This window comes from Lytechinus variegatus, chromosome 1 (genome assembly GCF_018143015.1).
Source record: "Lytechinus variegatus isolate NC3 chromosome 1, Lvar_3.0, whole genome shotgun sequence".
Taxonomy (NCBI): Eukaryota; Metazoa; Echinodermata; class Echinoidea; order Temnopleuroida; family Toxopneustidae; genus Lytechinus; species Lytechinus variegatus.
The window spans coordinates 57,888,825-57,912,697 of record NC_054740.1 but is presented as its reverse complement, the minus strand read 5'-3'; the positions used below and the strand labels follow the sequence as shown (position 1 = coordinate 57,912,697).

Genomic DNA, 23,873 nt, shown 5'->3' with positions numbered 1-23,873 from the left:
CGACTCTAATTTATACTTGGCCTCGGGCAAGTGCATATGTAACACCCTGGGCTGGTTGAATAATAATGCAAAATTCGATTTTTTTTTGGCGCCAACATACGTTAACAGCCATTCTGTGGGAAGGCGACGAAATAATGTATTGGAGTGATTCATAAGGTGACATTTACTTTGACCTTAAAGGAGAATGAAACCATTGGAACAAGACAGCTTGTGTGAAAACAGAAAAATCAAAGAAACAGATCAACGAAAGTTTGAGAAAAATCGGACAAATAATGAGAAAGTTATGAGCATCTGAATATTGCAATCACTAATGCTATGGAGATAGCAAATTGGCAATGCGACAAAGATGTATGATGTCACTTGTGAACAACTCTCCCCATTACTTTAGTATATATTTCACTTGAATTGGCTCTTTTATGACATCTATCCATAGATCATGTGTTATTTCTACATGAGGGCATGTAATACATATTTTTTAAGAATACATATGGATAAAGAGTTTGTATCATCATAAGAAAAAGCAAAAAGAGACATTTTGAGGGTATTTTCCAGTCCACCAAAGGGAAAGTTGTTCATCAGTGACATCACACATCCTTGTCGCATTGCCAATAGGAGGATCTCCATAGCATTAGTGATTGCAATATTCAAATGCTCATAACTTTCTCATTATTTGTCCGATTTTTCTCAAACTTTCTTTATTCTTATTCTTTGATTTTTCTGTTTCTAGACAAGCCTATTTGTTCCAAAGGTTTCATTCCCCTTTAAGTTTACGAGAATCATGCCGATACGAGCATGTGCACCCTCTATTGGTGGAAAGTAAAATTTGAAGAAAATTGTCATTTTTCTATTTATTAAATAATAGACTTCAAATTACATAAGAGCCAAGTTATAGTAGTAATGGAAACTGAGTTGTAATGGAAACACACAAAAAATGCTCAAAATATTAAGTTTTTGAGTGCTCTTGTGAATGAAAAAAAAAATGATTCCCAAGTTAGTATTTAATGAAAAATAAATCACTACTATATGGAAATCAGTACTTTGGTGACAAAAGTGAGATTTTAGAGATTTTTTCAGTGTGTGTTGTATACTGCATTGGCTTACCATAGATCTACATGTAGATTCCTCATAGGCAGGGTGGTTGCAGCGAACAAGTGGCTTGACAGGTTGACCCTTGACTTGCTTCGTTATGACGTAGAGCTACGTTATGAGGTGCCGTTTTGTAGTACAATTTAAGGAAAACTTATTCAACAAATAATAATTCTTTAAACAAGGTTCCACATTAAATATTTTTGACCACCAAAGCCATCATATTTTATTGGTGGCCCAACATTAAATATATACAAATATTCAAAGTAAATAAACCTTGAAAAATGATCAGTATTTAGATGCAAAATCTGGCTCCTCATCCACAAGTTTAAAAGTCTAGATCTACACACTGGTAGTAAATTCCACACTTTGCATCAGTGAAATGTCCTATTCATGTCTATAGTACATGTATATTTCCTTAAAAAATGTTGAACTTGGTCAACTATCACTTTTTTTTCGCTCAAAAAGATCAGGGCCCTGTCCACGGAGGATTAATCTAATGTTAGTGCGGATGCTGAGCATTGTCAAGCACTCCCCAATAACAATAGTCAGTAGATAATCCTCCGTGGCTAGGTCCATGAAAAATATGTAGACTGGGTTCCATCAAACTTTATAAAGGCACTGCGCAATTTTCACCCAGTCAATATGAACAATATTTTTACACAGGCCAGCTCCGATAATGTTTACAAAGCACACATCAATAATTAAGAGATTACTTCAATTACAGAGAGGCTATAGCCCATCACATCTATTGGTTTCAGAATCCAAAGTCACAAAAATGGCAAAAGAAAGACCAATTGATGAAAATGAGTTGGGATGAAACAAACTTCCCATTCCCCTCCCCCCACAAATGTCCTTAGTAGTGATTGTTTGATTGCCAAGAAGCTACAGAAAAGTTTTAAATGACTGGAGCAATCACACTGGCACTCACAGATCCCCGGTTCTTATACCGGTAAGCAGGGGATAATCTGAACATGGTGTAATCTACCTGTATGTATGTGAGTGAGATGCACACAAAATGCTAGTGGTGAAGAGCATTTTCTAACATCGGTCTCGACACTAAACACATCTCGGCAACATCTCACATACAGAAGGAGGAGAAAATAACCTTCCCCAACCAAAGTTAAAGGTCAAGTCCACCTCAGAAAATGTTGATATGAATCAACAGAGAATGCTGAAAATTTCATCAAAATCGGATGTAAAATAAGAAAGTTATGATGTTTTAAAGTTTAAAAAAAAAATATCCACAAGTTAGGTCACATGGAAATGAGAGAATCAATGATGTCCCTCACTCACTATTTCTTTTCAAGTGTTTTATTGTATGAATTATACAATATTTAAATTTTTTACAGATTTGACAATAAGTACCAACATGACTGAACCATATACATGTAATGTTAAACAATGGTAAATCCACATGTTCAGGGAGAAATAAACAGGACAATGAGGGGAAATTAGAATATTTCATATTTCGAATAATAAAACAAAAGAAAAAGTGAGTGAGTGATGTCATCAGTTCCCTCATTTGCATACTGACCAGGATGTGTACATGACTATTATGTGAAAATAAGCGAAAATTAAAAATGCTGAACTTTCTTATTTTACATCTGATTTTGATGAAATTTTCAGTGTTATGCTCCTTGGATTTTCCTCTTTTTATTCAAATCAACTTTTTCTTGGGGGTGGACTTGTCCTTCAAAATAAGATCTGCCCAGGGCATCCTACTCTCAATGCTCGTGACACCAACACACCCCATTTTCTGTTCGATAATCTGACTACCTGTCCCTCTCGCCAAGCAACAGAAAATAATTTACATGTAATTTTTTTTTGGGGGGGGTCCTAAAATTACTGTGAACTATTACCTAACATCGCAGCAACCTCATTTTGTGTCAGCTTTGTGCAGTGTAGCAGAAAAGAGAAGGATTAAGAAAAAAAAAAAAGAATAGTGTGCAAGCTAGTCCTAACAGTGCAAAGCAGCCCTACTTTTGAGCAAGCTCCCTACACTACAGCATCTGAGGAATGTATGCAGCTGGGTAAACTTTATATGCAAACAAAAAGAACAAGGTTGAGAGAAATTGAATATCTTCCTTCACTAGTCCTGAAAAGGAAGAATTATGTTCATGGAGAATTCGATATTTGAATATTTTTCCTATGGAGAGCGCGGAAGCAAAATTATATACAAAAATGTTGAGACAGATGAATGTCTTGTTTTATAGGTTCTTATGCTTTTGACAAAAAACAAGAAGGAAAGCAATAAAGCTGTGCACTTCTCCTTCTCCCTTCGCTCTTTTTTTTACTCTCCTTTTCCCCTTCTTTTTTTTCTTTAAGGGGACGTTTTTTCCTCGCCCCTTGAGAACCACAGCATGTTCAATACTACCAATACAGTAATCACATAGAGTGTAATGTGTAGCACTTTCACCACTCCTCAACTACCCTTGTTTTTTTGTCTCCTGCATAGGGGCCCCTTTTCCGACGGCGGTGGCGTCAACATCAAATCTTATTAAACCAAAGTTTAAAAAGTGACAGCATAACTTAGTATATTGACCTAGTTCATGAAACTTGGACATAAGCTTAATCAGATATTACTGAACATTCTGCGTGAGTTTCAGGTCACATGACCAAGGTTAAAGGTCATTTAGGGTCAATGAACTGAGACCATTTTGGGATTAGTATTGTATCATTATATGAGTGGTGTTTTTTGTGAATAATTATTTGATAGTACATGTAGTCAGCACTGCTGCTATATTGAATGGTGCAATGCAGGTGAGACTGTCAGACGTGCTCCATTTGTTTTCCTATTATTGAGCAAAAGTATCACAAATTGATGGCAGAAAAATGGCGTCATGATTTTAGGGTTTTCTTTATCACTCATCAATTGAAATGAATTGTGAAGAATGTTCGATTTTTATACTAACCTCAAGCTTTAAATTGAGACCTCCCCGCTCCCTATCCTCTACCCTCGAAAAAGCGTACCACCACCACCTTTTTATGGGATTAATTCAAGATGCTTGACCCTACATGTGAAGTTTTTCATGATACATGTATGCTTGCAGAATGAATTTGATATGCCCTATTGGTATGCCATATTTTCAATCTCCACCTGAAGGCCACATCTGTATGTGGCCTACACGTACATGCAAAGATTATGTGATACTGTATCATATCTTCTTTCAAGTTTCACTGATCAATGTGTTCTTTGTTTTTTAACATTTTTGTCCAGTCACTTGTGAACTGTCATTTTTCTGTCGTAAAGTAGAATCTGACCGACCTTCACTTTTTATACTAATACTACGAAGTGAACAACATAGAGTATTTCCTTCTTCCCCTAATATCCATATCATTTGAGACCATCAGACTCTAATGTATTGTTCTGTCCTATTGTATTGTGTCATTTATTCTCTCTGTAGGCCTGTAGGTTCCCCAACGATCTTGTCCCCAATTCATCAACTCACTTCGGGATGCCACTGTGCTTCCTCTTCATCATTTGTTGCGTGTAATACTAGCATCAACCATATTAGTTGTCGGAACATTTGCATGTTACATTCGCTCTGCACTGTCGGTCAATCGGCACTCACTTTTATCCTGATTTTGCCTCACTTTCTTTTGATCTAACGCTCCAAAGAATGTCATCTCATTGGCTGAGTCCACCCAAAGGTACGTGATACAAAGTTTTATCTAACACATAATTTTGTTTGCTTGTGTTTTGTTTGCTTGTCCAAGAAGTTTGCAGTGCAAATAAAGAGATAATGGGTCAGATGCATGCATAAAATGTTTCATTTGCTGCCAGCAAACGCTTCAAGCACAAGCAATGGCTAGCCAAAGCAGAAGGTCATGACTTAGCAATTGCTTTATTTCATATGCATAACCTTTACTTGTGCTTAAACCATTTTTTTTTGCCTTGAGAAAGCAATTGCTAGTCGTTTGAAGTGATTCAAGTGACATCACGCTTGTGCAAACAGTACTCACAAAACAAAGGCGGAAATCAGATCTTTTCCTTAGACGTGGTGTAAAACTAACTTGTTTCTAACTAATAGTTGGCACTCAGTTTGCACATAAGGAAGAAAACATGTTACAGGCTACTTTACATCTTGGGTTTCTCTCTTTATAAAGAACATGATTATAAGACTCAAATGTCTTGGGCATTTCATCAACATTTTTCTCTGACAAGTTGTCAGATCTGACAAGTTTTCTGGATTTTGATTGGCTGAGAAGCACTGTTACTATGGTAACTGTCGGATAAAATGGGACTTGTCGGATAAAATGTCTGACAAATGATTTCATGAAACGCTCCCCAGATCAAGCCTAAAAACCTCAAGCAAATGCTCAAAAGCGCAAGCAAATTGTTCACCTTTTTTAATAGGCAAACACTTCATAGCAATAGCTTAATCGTGAAGCAAATGCTAGCAGGCAGTTAGCAATAGCTTGAGCTTACAAGCAAAAGCATTTTCTCATTCAATTTTATGCATGCGGAATCAAGCAAAAGACTAGCAAAAGTACTTTTTTATGCATTTGACCCAATGCCACATCCAATTTTCTTTTTTTTTTAATTCATGATTACATGATGCAAAGTGGTTTGATAACATAAAGCTCTTTTCAATATACATTTAATGTTACTTTCAAAATACAATGCGAGAGAGCTTGAGAGCTTACATGTATGCATAGATCTATTTAGCATTTCTTTTACTCTTTCTTTCTTTTACTCTAATCGATCATATTTAATTGTTAATTTAGAGAGTGTACTTTTGATGCATATCGAAAGTACATGTACCAATAGGACATGTTATCAATGATTAATGAGGCGATCTCTGTGGCGATTCCTGATCTTCAAATTGTCTTCAAAAGCTCTGATCAAGGTACTTTATGCGGAATGTGCATATTTTTGTGTAGGCAGGCGATTGCGAGCCAGTAAACAAATCAACTGCACATAGTACTTGTGCACTCGCGGCAGTGCCGCGACACATACGAGTGACATGAGGGACCAAAATGGTGAGGTTATCAATGATTAGCTGATGTATTTTAAGTACTTTGCAGTAAGAAAGATCACTGGTAGAAGTAAAGACACAGCATCGGAAGTCTTTGAGTTGACTTATGATGACAAATAAGTCAGAAAAACTTGAAATATTACAAGTAGCTACACAAAAAATATGTAGTCCGTGGCTGACAGTAGATCTCCATTTATCAAAAACTGTCAAATTGAAAACGGTTAGTGGCATGGGTGGTCGTTTGCCGGATGGAAAACGTTTGATTACAGCTTTAGTTGTTGTTTTGCTTAATGATGCTGTGTACATCTATTTATTTTTGCTGTATACAGACATGTTCTTTTACAAAGCTGTTTTTCAATTTCAAAGATATGCACTAATTTTTGTTTTGGTTTTGTGATTTGTTGTGATTTTTTTAAAATGCTATTACACTGCTATAATTCTCTCATTGAGCGTAGGATCGCGTAATATGTACTGACTTTATCAAATCAAAGGCTGACTAGGCTATCAGTATCAATGAGTCAAGTTCATATTTGCTGATTCTGTGTTCAACCTCATTTATTATGTGAATTATTGTAGTTATTATTCTTACGTTTCATATTCCCATTTGCGTTTCTGTTATTAGTCTTTCGTTCTGTAATGTGCTTTGTGTCTGATGAAAAGGTATTATATAAATAAAGTGTATTATTATTATTCTATAATTTTGGCATGATATGTGCATGAATTCGCAATGATGAAGTGATATGTACACTTTCTATGATTGATTTGACTCACCCCCCCCCGTTTTAATAGATAAGATGCATGTACATGTGCACTCTATCAAATAAGAAAATGATGATGATGATGCTTTGATGCCAATGAAGTTTTTATTTATTATTCACTTATAAAGTGAATTATAAAAACTTCATCGGCAATCAAAGCATTATCATCAGCATTATTTTGTTTACTGAAGTCAATACGTGAAACTTTCAGATATATATATATAAGTTTACATTTATGCACCAGATCTAGATGTATAATATTTTGACAATTAACCTTGATTTTAAAGACTTTATCATGAAATGATTGTTTGCTGCAACTACAGTCTTTTACCTTTAAGATGAAAAAAAAATGACTTCACTATTAGTAAGCCTACTATAAGGCCTCATCATGACCAACCATTGCTGCTCTTGTGTTAACTTGAAAACCTTTGTTCTGACACCTGCCTGAGTAGGCTTCGTCTACGCGAGCAAATTTAAAGACATTTCAAAACTCAGTTGTGTTAAATGTCGCATTTGCAATTCTGAAGGTCATAACATCTGAACTTATCGCGTTTCCAATGCATCTTTTCTCAACATTTATATTTTCGTTTGAATTGTAATTTGAAAAAAGTTTGCTTTTATGACCGCGAAAAGAGGACATTGAACACACTCTCTCATTATATTCATATTTCGTAACAACATTTTCAATCATGATTGAAGATGCTGTTTAAATTTGGAAACCGACATTGAACACACCCTAATTCTTAATTGGGTGAATGAATGAAAATAAAATGGATATTACATTATAGACCAACGGGGGGGAGGGGGGGGGGTTCATCAATGCTGTCAGCACTGACTAAATGTGATCAACAAGTATGCCTCCATGCAAAGACTAGCACATACAGAACTTGCTGTTCCAATACGAGAGAGCCTTCAGTACACAAGGCATGAGTAGGCTGCACATTCAGACCCTTAACTCGAGCGAAGGGTTTGCCCAGCAGACTAGATCAAGACTGTGATGAGTGGATGAGTTGGCAAATTACCCAAGCCATTAGTTAGGGTTTGAATCATCTTCATAACAAATAAGTAGTCTGATTAGTCTGCTAAATATAGATTCTACAATGTAGCTCTACATGTAGCTTTTAAATCTGATTAAAAACAAAATTTATATGGGCTAGCTCAAAGCTAAAAAAATGAAAGTGCATGGGACGCAGGTCCCAGAACTTCTTAAATTCCCTACTGGTAGTGTACATGTAGTTTTACTCTATTGAACCCATGGGCCTGTATTCTGAAGTTTGGTTTAACTTAGACTGTGGTCTAACTCTGTGCTAAATTTATGGAAAGTGTCAAGATTTTTATTATAAAGTTGTATGTTAATGTTTTGTATGTTTACTGTGCTCTTTCCTGATTCATCGATGGTGAAGACAATCATCTATTTATACTTCCTACACAATTATGAATGATTTGAGAGCAAAATGAGCTGCAATATGATATCTCTACTTAGTGATTTATGTAACAATTGGCTAGCCATACTTAAACCACAACTTAGTTTAAACCTGAGTTTAAGTTAAACCCGACTTCAGAATATGGGCCATGGACTGAAGTCACCGAATTAACTCAAATAAAGAAAACATTCAATTTAATTTCATTTACTTCCGCAATTCATTTTTCACAAATCAACAACAAAATCATATGAACCCATATAGTATTAATAAAAAATGACATTTAAAATAGTAATAGTAGTAAAGTATTATTGAATTTCTACACTATATTTTTGTTTTAAATCCTTGAGTTTTCCTTGGTATGCATGTGCAAAACATGAGGAGATTACAGTGTTGACCTCCATTCCTTTCTTAGAACTACTTTTTACAATCATGATAGAGTCTATAGGAAAATCTTGCTATTAAACTCTCATTGATGTTCTTTGTACCTTTTATGATGTGTAATTTATTTTCCCCATAGATACCTCCATAGTCTCACTACAGTGCATATAAAAAAATAAACTTTACACTTTGAGATAATCCTTTAAAATGAATATCCTGAAGCTTTTTCCACAGTTATACTAGATTGTTATTGGCTTCTTTAAAGTACACAACCGAAGAATCAAAAGTATTTTATAATGACTTTTTGTGGTCATCATTGTAAAGGGGAAGTATTACTAATCAGATATATAACTTCACTTTTTAAAATAGTGATTAGAGTTTGCAGAAATCAGCTCTCAAAAATGACTTATTTTCATGGCATATTTCTGCCTTCGTCTGTCCTCTGGCGAGCTCCAGCTGAGTGACGTCACACCAAGAGCAGTGAGCAGCTGAGCTGACAGCAGCCCATTGAAGACGATCTTTCCAATCAGCGTTTTTTGCTCTTAGAATTGTTTATTCCTCTCAAGATTGGTCTTATTACATAGATAAAAGTTTGAATTTTCTGAACAGTAAAATGAAATGCACATTTAACATATTTTGGTAACCGATATTTAGCTTAGAAAAAATTATTTGTTTTCAAGAAATATACGTGAATAAACAAAGCATATTTTCACAATTTCACTTAGAATCATGCTTACACCACATTGATATTATTATCAATATAAAGCATAGACATTCGTCTTCACGACTGAATAAAAATTATGAAATTTAATTACGTAGCAAGTTCAGGAACCACAAAAAAACACGGCAATATCCATCGCAAAATGATTGGAATTGCAGTTGGATTGCCGAAGCATTGCTGGGCATTAGCAGCAAACGCACTTTGTTTATATATCATTATGAACCAGGTAGAGATAGAGACATGGTCTATGGACAAATCTGTAGGCACGTAGTTTTTGTCTCACCTGCGAAGCTGAGTGAGACTATAGGCGCCGCTTTTCCGACGGCGGCGGCGGCGTCAACATCAAATCTTAACCTGAGGTTAAGTTTTTGAAATGACATCATAACTTAGAAAGTATATGGACCTAGTTCATGAAACTTGGCCATAAGGTTAATCAAGTATTACTGAACATCCTATTAAAGTTTCATGTCACATGACCAAGGTCAAAGGTCATTTAGGGTCAATGAACTTAGACCATGTTGGAGGAATCAACATTGAAATCTTAACCTGAGGTTAAGTTTTTGAAATGTCATCATAACTTAGAAAATATATGGATCTAGTTCATGAAACTTGGACATAAGGTCAATCAAGTATCACTGAACATCCTGCATGAGTTTCACGTCACATGACCAAGGTCAAAGGTCATTTAGGGTCAATGAACTTTGGCCGAATTGGGGATATCTGTTGAATTCCCATCATAACTTTGAAAGTTTATGGATCTGATTCATGAAACTTGGACATAATAGTAATCAAGCATCACTGAACATCCTGTGCGCATTTCAGGTCACATGACCAAGGTCAAAGGTCAATGAACTTTGGCCGAATTGGGTGTATCAGTTGAATTACCATCAAAACTTTGAAACTTTATTGGTCTAGTTCATTAAACTTGGACATATGAGTAATCAAATATCACTGAACATCCTGTTCGAGTTTCAGGTCACATGATCAAGGTCAAAGGTCATGTAAGGTCAATGAACTTTGGCCATGTTGGGGTTTTTTGTTGAATAACCATCATATCTCTGTAAGTTTATTGGTCTAGTTCATAAAAAGTGGACATAAGAGTAACCATGTATCACTGAACATCTTGTGCGAGTTAGAGTAGTATTCAAAGTCAGCACTGCTGCTATATTGAACCGCGTGATGCAGGTGAGACGGCCAGAGGCATTCCACTTGTTTTTTATGAGTGCGGGGATCCTGGTTCGAAACTCTGATTTTTTTGGTGGGTTCGGGATTTTTAAAAAAAATTATATTCCTTCCCCGTTCCTACCAGCTCTTTTTTCTCTTTTTATTTTCATGTGAGATTCTATTCAGTCCTGTATTTATCAAATCTTACTTCTTAATTGCTGCTTTTGATTTTCAAGTTCTTGATTAGATTCTCTACTTATATTATTTGGGCAGCGACTCACTCACTGACTGGAGTGGAGCAACACAATGACGACTGCAGTGGACAAAATCGGTCTTTAATTACAGTCCACAATTCAATAAAAACGGGCAAAGGAACACAGTTCTGATTCACGTTTGGTCTGAAGTTGTCGAAAACAGAAATTGAATATCACATTACATGAAGAAAACGGTAAATTCAGAAGATATTGAACAGGTCAGTAAGGTGATTCAGTGCATGATGCACAGAGAGATGATGAGCTCGTCGATTGTGTGACGTCATTATTCTCGACCGTTTTCGGCGGCATGATTGTCGGTCTGGGGGGCTGAGAAGGGTGTCTAATAATTTCATTTCTTGCATTTCCACGACATCTATAAGACTTTTTAGTGACATATTTGTGTATAAAAAGACAATACCTTTCCATCCATATATAATTTGTCTATAATCATCACTTTCGTGAATTTTCTTCGTGTGTATACTTTAAGCAAATGATGACATGGCTGTCAGAAAATCTTTCTGTTTGAGTGAGCACTTCCAAATACATGTAAAAAGTTTGTGAAAACTGATTTTCACAGAACTTGGAAATAGTAATATAATGTGGATAATAAATAGTATAAATAATGAACGTTTATGAGTGCGGTGGACTGAATAGTTCATAGTCTACTGTGCAAACCCTTCACTCAAGTAAAGGATCTGAATTGCAGCCTACTCATGCCTTGTGTACTGAAGGCCCTCTCGCTCTGTATTGAAACAGCAAGTTTTGTATATGCTAGTCTTTGCATGGAGACACACTTGTTCAAAGTTCATGTAAATACTTCATATGGCGAAAGATGAAATGATCCATTCAACTCTGCCATGTCCCATTGAATGGATTCATTTCATCTTTTACTGCCGAGTTGAATGGATCATTTCATCTTTCACCTCATGAAGTATTCCGTCCATTGCATGAATGGAAATAATTTTTGTTTATTTTGTTTCATACCTAAATATAGATCCTTTTCCTACATGTATGAAATTTATGAATTTCGATGCAAAATATGCTGTTAATTATTGCGTACATGCTCTGCAAACACGAATGGTTTTACTTGTGGTGCATGTGTGCAATGGACAAAATTGTATGGAACTAAAATTGCACGTTTTATGACAATCATTGTAAAATGGGCTGAATGATCGATATCAGACAACCAATCAAATGGCAAGGAATTATCTATGTGCCATATAATACATGTAGTAGCTCAGTCTTTAAGTGTTAGTGCACATGGACTTTAGCTAAGAAGATTAAAGATATCTTGTACCTTTTCAACTTGTTTTCTTGCCCAAAACACTATATCAAGCAGTAGCACCAATGCTAGTGCCCTCTCCCCCACCCCATACATGTACATGTACATGTAAACCATTGTGATGATACCTGGGGGGTGTTTCACAAAGATTTAAGTATGACTTAGAGTCGCACTTAAATGTCTAGTTGCGCGTAGTATAAAAGGCATGACAGCATTGGTCAGATCATGCCAAGAGGACGCGCACTACTGCGTATTGATCAATAAGATTGCGCGTTGCATATAATGTACGCGTCAACATTTAAGTGCGACCTAAGTCATACTTAAATCTTTGTGAAACACCCCCCTGGTTTACATGAAACAGTTGTTTGCATGAAATTAGCTAAGGTTTGATTTTTCTTCTGTTATTCTTTGTTATGCATAGGGAAAATAGTCACTTTTTTGTTCGCCCTTTTCCTTTGACACATCATGTAAATAATCGTTTCTGTGAAAAACGATTTCTGGAAGCTTTACAGAAATAGAGTTCACTCAAGTGTAACATTCTTCCTGAATTTTTACTTTCATCTGATAGATGAGACCCAAATCCAAGAATATATGGGGGAAAAAAATTATTCCCATCAGGGTGCTACATCATTTTTTTGAGTCACTTGTCTGGTCGGGCAAATAAATTTGTAAAGAGTTGGAAAATACTTGCCTGAAAATATGTGTAAACTGCTTGCAAAAATTCCTTCAAAACAAAGTTTTACGTTTACCACTTTAAAACGAAGTATTGCAGTTTTATACCATTTTTTTTTCTTTTTAACAATGAATTGATGTACCTTGTAATTTTTTTCAAACTGATTTTATCTTGGCTGTCAAGACTAAACTTTAGTAGCGTATATGCAATTAAATAAATATCCTCTCATTTGTACTTTGTAGGTGACCAAGGCACACAATAAAAAGGGGAATCACTGAAAATAACGAAAGAACGAAAGAAAGAAAGAAAGGAAGGAAGGAAGGAATGAAGGAAGGAAGAAAAAGAATGAAAGAAAGACAGAGTAAAGAAAAGGAATTAAAGAAGAAACAAAGAAGGGATGGTGAAAGGATGAGAGTAATTGGTTATTAAAGAAGAAAGGAAGTATAAGAATGATAAGAAAAGAAGAAGGAAGAAAATAATAATGAAGGAAAGAAGAAAATGAATGAAAGAAATGAGAAAAAGGGAAATAATGAAGCGAAAATAAGGACAAAATTATGGAGGAAAATAAAATAAAGAAGGAAGGAAAGAAATATAGGAATAACGGAGAGGAAGTGAGAAGGAAGTAGACATAGAAAAATTTAAGGAAAAAATTAACACAAAAACAAGATAAAAAAGGAAAGTAAGAAAAGAAAGATAGATGGAATGAAAAAAAAGAAGCATGAAAGAAGAATAGAAACTAGAATTTAATTTGTCATGCGGACGAATTAGGTGGTCTGTCTTTATTCTCGGCATCATGATCACTATTACCATGTTCATGCATGTCAATATGACCTTCATGATGACAACGGAATGCTCATTATGGATGGAATACTTGTGAAAGACGGTAGATGATAAAGCACTGTGAAAAGGGTCCGGAAAATGGTCTCTTTGATGTATGCATGTGATATGAAAAAAGTGATTATAATCTGTTTTATCTTGCTAAATTTAAACTTTTATACCTTTTAATTATCATAAAGGATCATGTAAGAGGTAGCAAAAAGAAAAAAAAAATTGAAAAAAAAAATCATCTTGTTCACCCCAGGACTCGAACCTCCGCCCTCGAGAAAGCAAGTCAAATGCGTTATCCATTAAGCTACGATATTCCCCATAGAGATTACACGTAAGCAATTTTGAGAATTACAATTCCAATTTTGCCAGCGAAATACGGGCATGATCCCGGCATCTGATAAAAAAACGGAGGGCACACTTCCGAAAGCGTAGAATGTCAGCTACAACATACTAAAAGCTCAGGGAAACCTGACTAGAAAAAGTGGAGATATGGCTCACGAAATAGAGGAATGTCGAATCTAGTTTTGAGAAAAAGTCATGTCCCATAGAGATTACACGCAAAATGAGGAAAAATGACATGCCTCTTTTCATTGCTTTTCTCAAAACGAAAATTCATGTGAACTGAGGAGAAAGAGTACATTCTTAACTAAAACATATCAAAATCTGAGCGAAAAACGATCTATATTCGAGAAGTTACAACCAAATTTGCATAAATTTGATGACGTCATTTTTGAAAAAATGAAATTTTTAGTTTAGGCGCCATTTTGATGACGTCATGATCAAATTGAGGGACAATGGTGACATGAAATCAAATGTACAACTCATACTCTATCGATATATGAAAAAAAAATTGTGGGTCAATGGACTATTTAAAGAGCTATCCAGTGAATTTGCAATAGGCATGTTTTTGCCCATATATGGCCTATAGTGAGAGCTCGCGCGCACACGTGCTGCAAACTTTAATGGGTGTTAATTTCGTTATGAATGGTCGTAGAAGGTTGATCAAGGTATCAAATTGTTCAGAATTTTATTATCAATGCAATGATGTAAAAAAAAACGGTGTTTCTGCTTTGCGTTAAGGCGTTACGCGCGGAAACGCGCGCGCATGTGTGTGCGCGCGCAAATTTGTGAAGTGCTTAAAATGACCTGAAACGTACCCAAAAAAATTTATAGGTCATTTGGACGATTTTTTACCTTTGACGCGCGCGTACGTGCGCGTCATGACCTTTACATGACCTTTGATGACATTGACAGTTGACCCTTGACATGAAGTTAATGTCATGTAATTATTGTTAATTTTTGATAATTGATAATGAAGATATGATCAAATGAATAATTTTACAAAATGGCGCGTAGATGACGTCATCATGACCATATGACCTTGAAAAGCTTATTTTGCCGTCTCTATGATAGATTCTATATATGACGAAAAAATCAGCAAAATTGATTCAGCCAATTTCGAGAAAAGTTGGCGACAAACATAGGTGCTAAAAATAAATAAATAATAAAGAAAGAAAATTCTGACGAAATCAAAAGGTGATCTGTCAAAGACAGACCACCTAAAAAGGATGAAGAAAAAAAGAAAGATTATCTCCTTGACACGTATCTTTTATCAATAGTACTTGAGTGAAATCCAATCCAATAGTCATGTGATAGAGCGCATATTTTTCCTTTCAGTTACAAAGCACTGCACACAAACTACTCCATGCTTGGGCCACGATAATTCAACACATCAGAATATGATCATTTGAACTTGAAGCTCCGTTGGAAGCTCCTTGGTAGCTCTACATGCAATATTTCCTGTATTTTCAGTATTCTGAGCTGAAATCATAAAGAAATTCATGTACTTGAAGACAAGAACTCTGTGAATCTGTAGATACATGATGTACAATCAAGGAGAAAGATATACTGTATAAGCTGTTATTTTCGCTTACAGAATCTTGGGTTGTTGAATTCGTGATCAGAAAATGTATCAAACATTTTTTACAGCATTTCATAAACAAAAATAGTGCAAAACAGCAGCAAAAATGTGCTCCTCACAACCACCATGATGACGTGCTTAGTACATGAATATGTCCCTGTAAAAAACAGAACAAAGTGTGAAAAAGGTCGCTTGAATTTCACTTTTTTATGTACCTTTCGATCTTAAAATTCATCATGTCACAGTTTGATCTGTAAGAGTAATCTTTGGAAATTGTGTTTTCTTTTTTTTAAGTTGGTTTCAGTGCAAAAATGTTGAATTTTGTGAACAAAATCTTACAGTACCGGTATGCAAATAGCTGCCATTACGTGTGTATAAAGTCAATCAGATGACAATAAAATCAAATTATTTCATGGAAAATACATTGTAATATTGCAGTGAGTGAAAAAAATATTGATAAACACATGTAAGGAAATAATTCAGGCTCTGATATTTGAGAAATAACAAAAAATGAAATTCTAGTTAACTTTTTGAATTACTTTTTCAACCTTATTTTTTTAAATACTTTTAATATATAGGTGCTTATCTTCATACTTGAACTACACAGGATGATTGCAATATAGCAAAGCTTGTTGTTTAATTCGCGGCTGATCGACAATTCGCGAAATCTGTGAAAATAAAACCCCGTGAAAGTAACAGCTTATACAGTATTGATATTTTGACATTTTCATTTAGGTACATGTACAATCAAGGAGAAAGATATATTGACATGTAGGTACATGTACAATTATGCAGGCCTATACAAATTAAGTGGGGGAAGTGGGAGTGTTCCCTAGGAGAATTTTATGTATTATTTGCATGTACAGAGCTGAGAAGAGAAAGTTTGTTTACCTTGCTGTAGCCTGATCATAAATAGTGTCAGCCTCCAGCTGTTTATCAATGTGTATGGATACAGGGCAGGGTGGTCATCCCACAGGAGCTACCAGCTCCATGGTCATCCTGCCTGTGATGTAGGTGAAATGGTTAATATGATCAGGGAAGTGTTATCATTGAGCTCATAGTAGGGGGGGGGGGGGCACTTACAATGTACATTGACGAGTGGATACCAATACCATGCGCGACCAAAAAAACATGTAAAAAGGATGTCTTTTTCAAGATAGGACAGGTTACGTACGTAATGTGATAAGGGTGTCAAAAACACAAAAATAATGAAAGAAGGGTATCTATTTCGTTAGGAAAATTACGTGTTTAGGGTCAAATTTGGGGGGGATGATAAAACGAAATCAAAATGTTTTATAAAGGATGTCCTTTTCGCCCCAAAACTATGTGTTTAGAGTCCGATTTGCGCGAGGTGTGGAAGGTGGGGTCGTACTAAACCAGATCATGTTAGGCAAAACCGACGACCGAAGGACCTGTTACATAGACCCCTGTTACATCTGAGAGATTCCCTACCTCGTGCCGGCCCGGGGCCTACCTCGGGTCGGAAAGAAATCAGATGTAAACATCCCAAACCTACCTCGGGCCACCTTTTAGCGAACCTACCCGAGACCACATCCAGAGGTAGTCTCGGGTAGGTATCGGGCCGGCCCCGGTCCACCGATTCGTAGATGTAAACGCACACAAGCTTTCGAACCTATCTCGGTCCGTTCGCCAGCTGTCAAATTATGTCATAGTCAGCATGAGAGTGCGTGCTATCCCCTCCCCAGCCCCGTCGTTCTTCGAATGTTTTTGCGGCATGCGACATGTGAATTGTGATTGATAAAGTCTTTGATTTGAGTGGCTGTAACACGCGGAAACTGATGCAGAAAGATGACACACGACACCATTCCTTGTGTTTCGGTTCGTTTAATATCGATGAGTCGTTATATACAAAATTCCACAATTTCCAAGTACAGGAACAAAAGATAAAGAAATAAAAAAAACCCTGGCAATCTGGCCTAGAGGACCATATTTCCTCTCGTGATAGCCTCACCCGCTACACGAATGTCATGTCAAATACCTATAATTCTGACCCAAAAATGAAGAAGCCTCTCTGCCTGCCCCATGAATGGGGTGCAGTGCAGGAGTGAATTGGAGCAAAATCCTCTCTCCCTTTTATGCAGTTATCACTCTCCATTCACAGATGCTAAGCCTTGACCATAATGATCTACGTCATACAAGCTCAAGCTCTGGAATGTGATGTTTTGACGCAAAGACCATTTAGCATCACTCTTACCCAGAAAGAGTGTGAATCATACTTCTTAAAAAGCATGAAGATTGTTAAACATTTCTACTTTCTACTAATTCCTGTGCACTTCCTGTAAAGGCATCTATTACTTACAAACAAATGATTTAGAGTTATGAAAATATATGAATTTCCAATAAACAGTTCATTTTGACCTGTTACATACTCCCCTACTTAATTGAGTGACGTCCCGGCACTCACTATACCAAAATTATTACAAAAATTAAAGTCCTACTTAAAATAACACTACCTGGAGATGCTTGTTCCCAGTTACAGAACAAACTAATTTACAATTGATCATGACATTAAAGATATAAACCCAATAATCACCCGATACAGAATTTAAAAATCTCGGCAATAACACGGTATTGGCGAACCCGCACCACTAATACGAACTTCCTGGTCTCGTGACGAGAATAAACACAGAAAACATATCTAGTGCAAAAACTCAACTGTTTCAGTTTTCAAGTACACTCCATATTATGTAATACTAGTCTCATGTTGAGGTTCCTAGCATTGAACATTCCAAGTGCTTCCTAACTGATCCTAACAGCTCCAGAGTTTATACCAACCAATTGTTTAGTTATCAACATAAACCTTCACAATCCATGTATCTCAACGAATAACAGACCATTATATAATTATAGCCAGTAAAATCAATCACTACAATGTCATCCTTAAACCTCCAAAAATATACCTACTTATACTTTAAGCCGATTCAAACTGTTAAAGAATTACAAGACAATAAACAAATAACAATTACTAGATGTTTCCCCAAATTTTAGCAATTTCCAATGGAACAATGGTTCACCAATATAACACACTGAAAAATCTCATAACTTATGACTAATTCTCTCAACTACCACTGCGTCCTTTCCGGCCTCGAAGGTTAAAAGAAAAACAAAGGTAAAGAGAAAAACCTTACTGCCCCAATAGTCACTCCAGTATCCCTCTAATACAATCCCGGTCTCAGATTGAGGTTCTCGAAATTAACATTGATACTTTATCCTGACTAAACCTAGCAGTACTCCTAGCCAAATCCCAGTTACAAATCAAAAAGATCAGCATATTACAATATGATAACCATTATAACACACAAACACATGAAAGTAAAACACTTTCATCAACACGTGGGCTCCCCTACTTTTTCCAAAGTAGCCCCTAAAACTATCAAATACACAGTCTGGATCAAACAATTAACATTAATTCACGCCATAGCTTAATTAAACTAAATATTAATCAAGACCCAAAACAAAAATTAAAAAGTTAACAAAGTTCAAGTATCAGACAAAGAAACGCCTCAACTATTCATTAGTTAATCATGTTTGCCAAACCCAGAGCTTCTCTGCACATACTGTACTCCCTCCTATCAACATATAAAATACTGGTGTCTCTGGCCTCCTACACCCCAATGTGTGGTTCCCATCCAACCAGCCAAAATTACATAAGAAAGGGGGCATGGACTGTTCCATAACACAGTATTACCATGACAACACAAAATTAACCTTCAACAGTACTCAGTATTCCCTTGACCAAAGCCATTTGATCTGAAAACTTACAGGGTATCTCATAAAATACCTTCCCACTAGTATAAATCCCTATCAAATACATTGTAGCCTCATATTACTTTCAAACAAACTACGTTTTGTCTACAACATTAACACTATGCACACACACAAATACATCTTAAACTTAAAGCTACGTTCATATTTACACATACAAGATGTCCAAACAGACGGATGAGCTCCTCAGATTGTCAGGGTTTGAACTTGGTTGTATCCAACGACGAACATCGATCCTGCTGACAACGCCACTTGTAACACGCGGAAACTGATGCAGAAAGATGACACACGACACCATTCCTTGTGTTTCGGTTCGTTTAATATCGATGAGTCGTTATATACAAAATTCCACAATTTCCAAGTACAGGAACAAAAGATAAAGAAATACAAAAAACCCTGGCAATCTGGCCTAGAGGACCATATTTCCTCTCGTGATAGCCTCACCCGCTACACGAATGTCATGTCAAATACCTATAATTCTGACCCAAAAATGAAGAAGCCTCTCTGCCTGCCCCATGAATGGGGTGCAGTGCAGGAGTGAATTGGAGCAAAATCCTCTCTCCCTTTTATGCAGTTATCACTCTCCATTCACAGATGCTAAGCCTTGACCATAATGATCTACGTCATACAAGCTCAAGCTCTGGAATGTGATGTTTTGACGCAAAGACCATTTAGCATCACTCTTACCCAGAAAGAGAGTGAATCATACTTCTTAAAAAGCATGAATATTGTTAAACATTTCTACTTTCTACTAATTCCTGTGCACTTCCTGTAAAGGCATCTATTACTTACAAACAAATGATTTAGAGTTATGAAAATATATGAATTTCCAATAAACAGTTCATTTTGACCTGTTACAAGTGAAAAGAAGCATTTTAAACGTATCCTTTTCAAGTCGATCATATCTTCAACGACTGCTGCATGGGATCATCAGCATTCTTTCAGAATCTCGGGTAACTTCAATTAGCGCGCGCGAATTATTTGGAGCCTAGATCGAGAGCGCCTTTTAAAGGTGTCAGCAATCGGATGCCGCTCGAAACAGTACAGATAGGGCGATAGGGGAGGGAATGAACACTGTGATGTAAACAGACCACATTTCGGACTCGGTCCGTTCGCGAAGCTAATCCACCAATAATCCAGTCAAGGTTGCAAGTGGACTCGGTCGGGTCTCGGGTAGGAAACTTTCAGATGTAACAGGGGTCTTACTCGATAAAATATTCCTGTACTTGTTTAGGGGTTCAATTCAGGGAATCTTTGCCAAGAGTATCGTTTTGTTTCCAATGCATTTTCAGAATATGAAAATTATGTGTTTAGGGTGCTTTTCGAGACCCCATGGTCGCGCATGGTATCCACTCGTCAATGGAATGCCCCCCCCCGGGTAGCTCCATGATGTGATATAGTGGAGAGTTGGGTAATTAAGGCCCCCCTATTCCATATTTCCAATCATATCTTTTTATTGCATAGCAGTAGAAACATGATTAGATGCCCAGTAGTACTAGGTATAAATTAGACCTACATTATCCAATAGTCAGTCTCATTTGCATGTTAATGAGCATTAAACATTGTATCAGATGGCCTTATTTGCCCCCATTTAAATGGGGCAAATGAGGTCTTTTGATTCAGCTGGTTTGATACAATCACTGAACATTTACTAGTAACAATGACAGCATTAATATTTAATTTGTGTATATTATTATTAACAAAAATTTCGAGTGAAAGTGATACTAGTAGTGGTTTCTCAAATTTGAGTCAGATTTTGAACTAGTACTTTTAAATGGTTTTGAGACAATTTTGAAACTTGTCGCAGAGACGTCTTCTGAGGCCCCAGGACATCACATTAGTCTCAGGAATCTCAAAATCGTCTCCAAATAGTCCAAACTCTCCCTCAGAGATGTCTCCAATACTAGTCTGATTCCATTCTGTCTATAACCAGTTAGTCTAACTATCTTTTGGTCTATGTAGCACTTCGACTATTCACATTTTGTCTAATGCCCACTTTGTTTTATACCGTCCATTTGATTTATGACCACTTCGTCGCTCTCAGTAACAAATTTCTAATAGACTAAATATTTTTTTCAGTCTGGAAATTATTGTAATAGATATAAAGAGTCTCATTAATATGATAAGTCTGCGCTGTGAGTTGACTGATTTGCACAATCATGTTTTGTTTTAGAAATTCTTTGATGCTATTTTTTCATGATAACTTTGAACATTAGCTTTCAAATGAATTTGATTTGAACAGGAACTTGTGAATATCCCTAATTTTTAAATAAACACAGAAATATCAAACCAGGAGCGGATTCAGGTTTTTCCAAAGGGGGAAAGGCACATTTTCTGAGAAAAATTCGACTAGAAGAAAAAAAAGTTTTCACCCGTAATTGAAGATTTTTTCTTCACGAAAAATTTGACAAAAACGAATGTTTTCACCTAAAATTGAAGGGTTGAAGTGAAGGGTCCACAAAAATATGACAAGCGAAAAGAAAAAAAAGAAAAAAGAAAGGTATATTCCCATTACCCAAAAAACTATTTTTCCATTACAAATACCGGTATATGCTGTTACTTTCAAAGGGGGGCAAACTTGTGTAAAAACAGCATATTTACTTTTAAAATATTGACTATTGCTCACAACCAGCTCGTGCCTCCCCCCCCTCTGGATCCGCGACTGTATCAAACTTTGTGTTTGTGTTGGAATACTGCGTGGGCATGGGATGCTGCACTGCGCATGCTTGATATATTTTCATTCATAAATTTTACTCTTGGCAGAGGCTGGACAACATCAAATAATATGCCAAGTGTACATGTCCGCGGTAGCACTGAATACCATGTTTTGCGGAATTCAAGTAAAATTTGCATGTCCATTCTTCTCCAACCTCCCAGCCCAGGTCCCTGACTCTTGGCCAGCGCATCGGGCGATGACACTAGAGTCTTCGGCTGGGTTCTGAGTCCAACACATTGACAGTAAAACCATTCAAGTGTACAGCTTGGTCCGCGACATTTGATTAAATTGAATGTGACGGAATGTTACAGGTGCAAGCTGGGGACTCCCAAGTCGTTGATTTTCGAAACGGAGGGCTCTAACATTAATATTTCGTTAGGGAATATCAGCATTGATGAGGTTCTTGTTCAATGTCCATCTTGGCACATGTAATGCTATCCCACTGTGCATTGCGCGAGTCATGTACATGTACTTCCGCCGGCTGTCGCGACCGTGAGCGGAATTTACGAGTGACTGCAGGGGATTTTTAACCAGCTTGGCTGATTGATTGGGATTATTTCATTAGCACCTCGCATGCGACTAAGGGAACTTTTTGAGTTATATTTCCTTCTAACCTCCCACTTCCCTGCTCTTTCTAACCCTATGCCCTGTTACCAGAACAAGTGTTATGTCTCCCCTGAAGCCATTCATTTTCACTCACTTTTCATTCTTCAAAGTTGGATCGGAGGGGCTGAGCACAAAAGCTCTTTGTCATTTGAGGACAGTTAAAGGGTCTCACCATTATTGATTGGGGAGGGGGTAAGAAATAGAAAAGGGGTTGCAGTTAAGTGTGTCTGGTCATGCTTGTACATGTAGAAGTACCAAATGCTTGGCTTTTTCTCTGACACTTCAAGATAAAGTTCTCTAGAACTGCTGCAAGCTATATATGTATACCTGCTACATGTATGTGTTGATCCATGGAATCATGGTTGATCCCCTTGAGTGCATGAAGTGTGTTTCTTGAAGAATTGGAATATTAGTTTTTCTTGATATTTTGGAGGAGTTGATCAATATGAAAGGTGTTTTGGACATATTCAGTGAGTATATGGCATAATATAGACATCATCTCTCACTCACAGTGTGCAGGATAGGTAGATTTGTTTATTTGTTCTACATGTAGGTCCTCCCAAACTCTTAAATTGCAGAATTTTGATGCTCTCTGGAAAAGCGTTAGAAATGAAACATCAAAAGTTACAACTGCACACTTTAGGCGGTGCTGCACCATCCCGAGTTTGCTCAATCTCGAGATTTTAGCCTGATCGGCCCTCTTGGCGATTAATCTCGAGATTCAAGAAACCCTGTATTCACCATTGCAAGAAGAGCGATTCCTGCTCGAGGGAGGCATTGATGCATTATGGTCTGACGCTGTGAATAAATAATCCCGAGTGCGTCTGCACCTACGAATTAGCGTGATGATTCCAAGTTGACTTGGGAGTGCAATCTCGAGATTAATCCTATGAACTAGCGCGATAATTACGTCTTTATTGCAAATAATCTCGAGATTCAGATCGGGATAAATTGCAGGATCAGAAATACCGCACTAATTTGAAAACTTGATATGGTGCAGACGGCCCTTTTGGAAAGTCAATTATCTGAGTTACCTTATGTCATGAGATGTGGCTTGAAGGGATTTGGAGGTATGTATCGGTTTTGTGATAGACCGTGGTTATAGGGATGTTCCAGGCTGACAATATCTATATCTCAATAAAGAGATTAAAATTCACAAAGCAAAATGCTGAAAATATGAGCAGAATCGGATAACAAATAAAAAAGTTATTGAATTTTAAAAATTTGCATAATTCCGGTGTTCAAAACAGTTCTAGGCATGTCTTCATGAATATTCATTAGGTGGGCTGATGAT

General features: G+C 36.7%; 1 pseudogene; it reads left to right on the top strand.

The window, feature by feature from the left end:
- LOC121418095 overlaps positions 1-23,873 on the top strand; it is an 87,849-nt pseudogene that overhangs the window by 1,600 nt on the left and 62,376 nt on the right.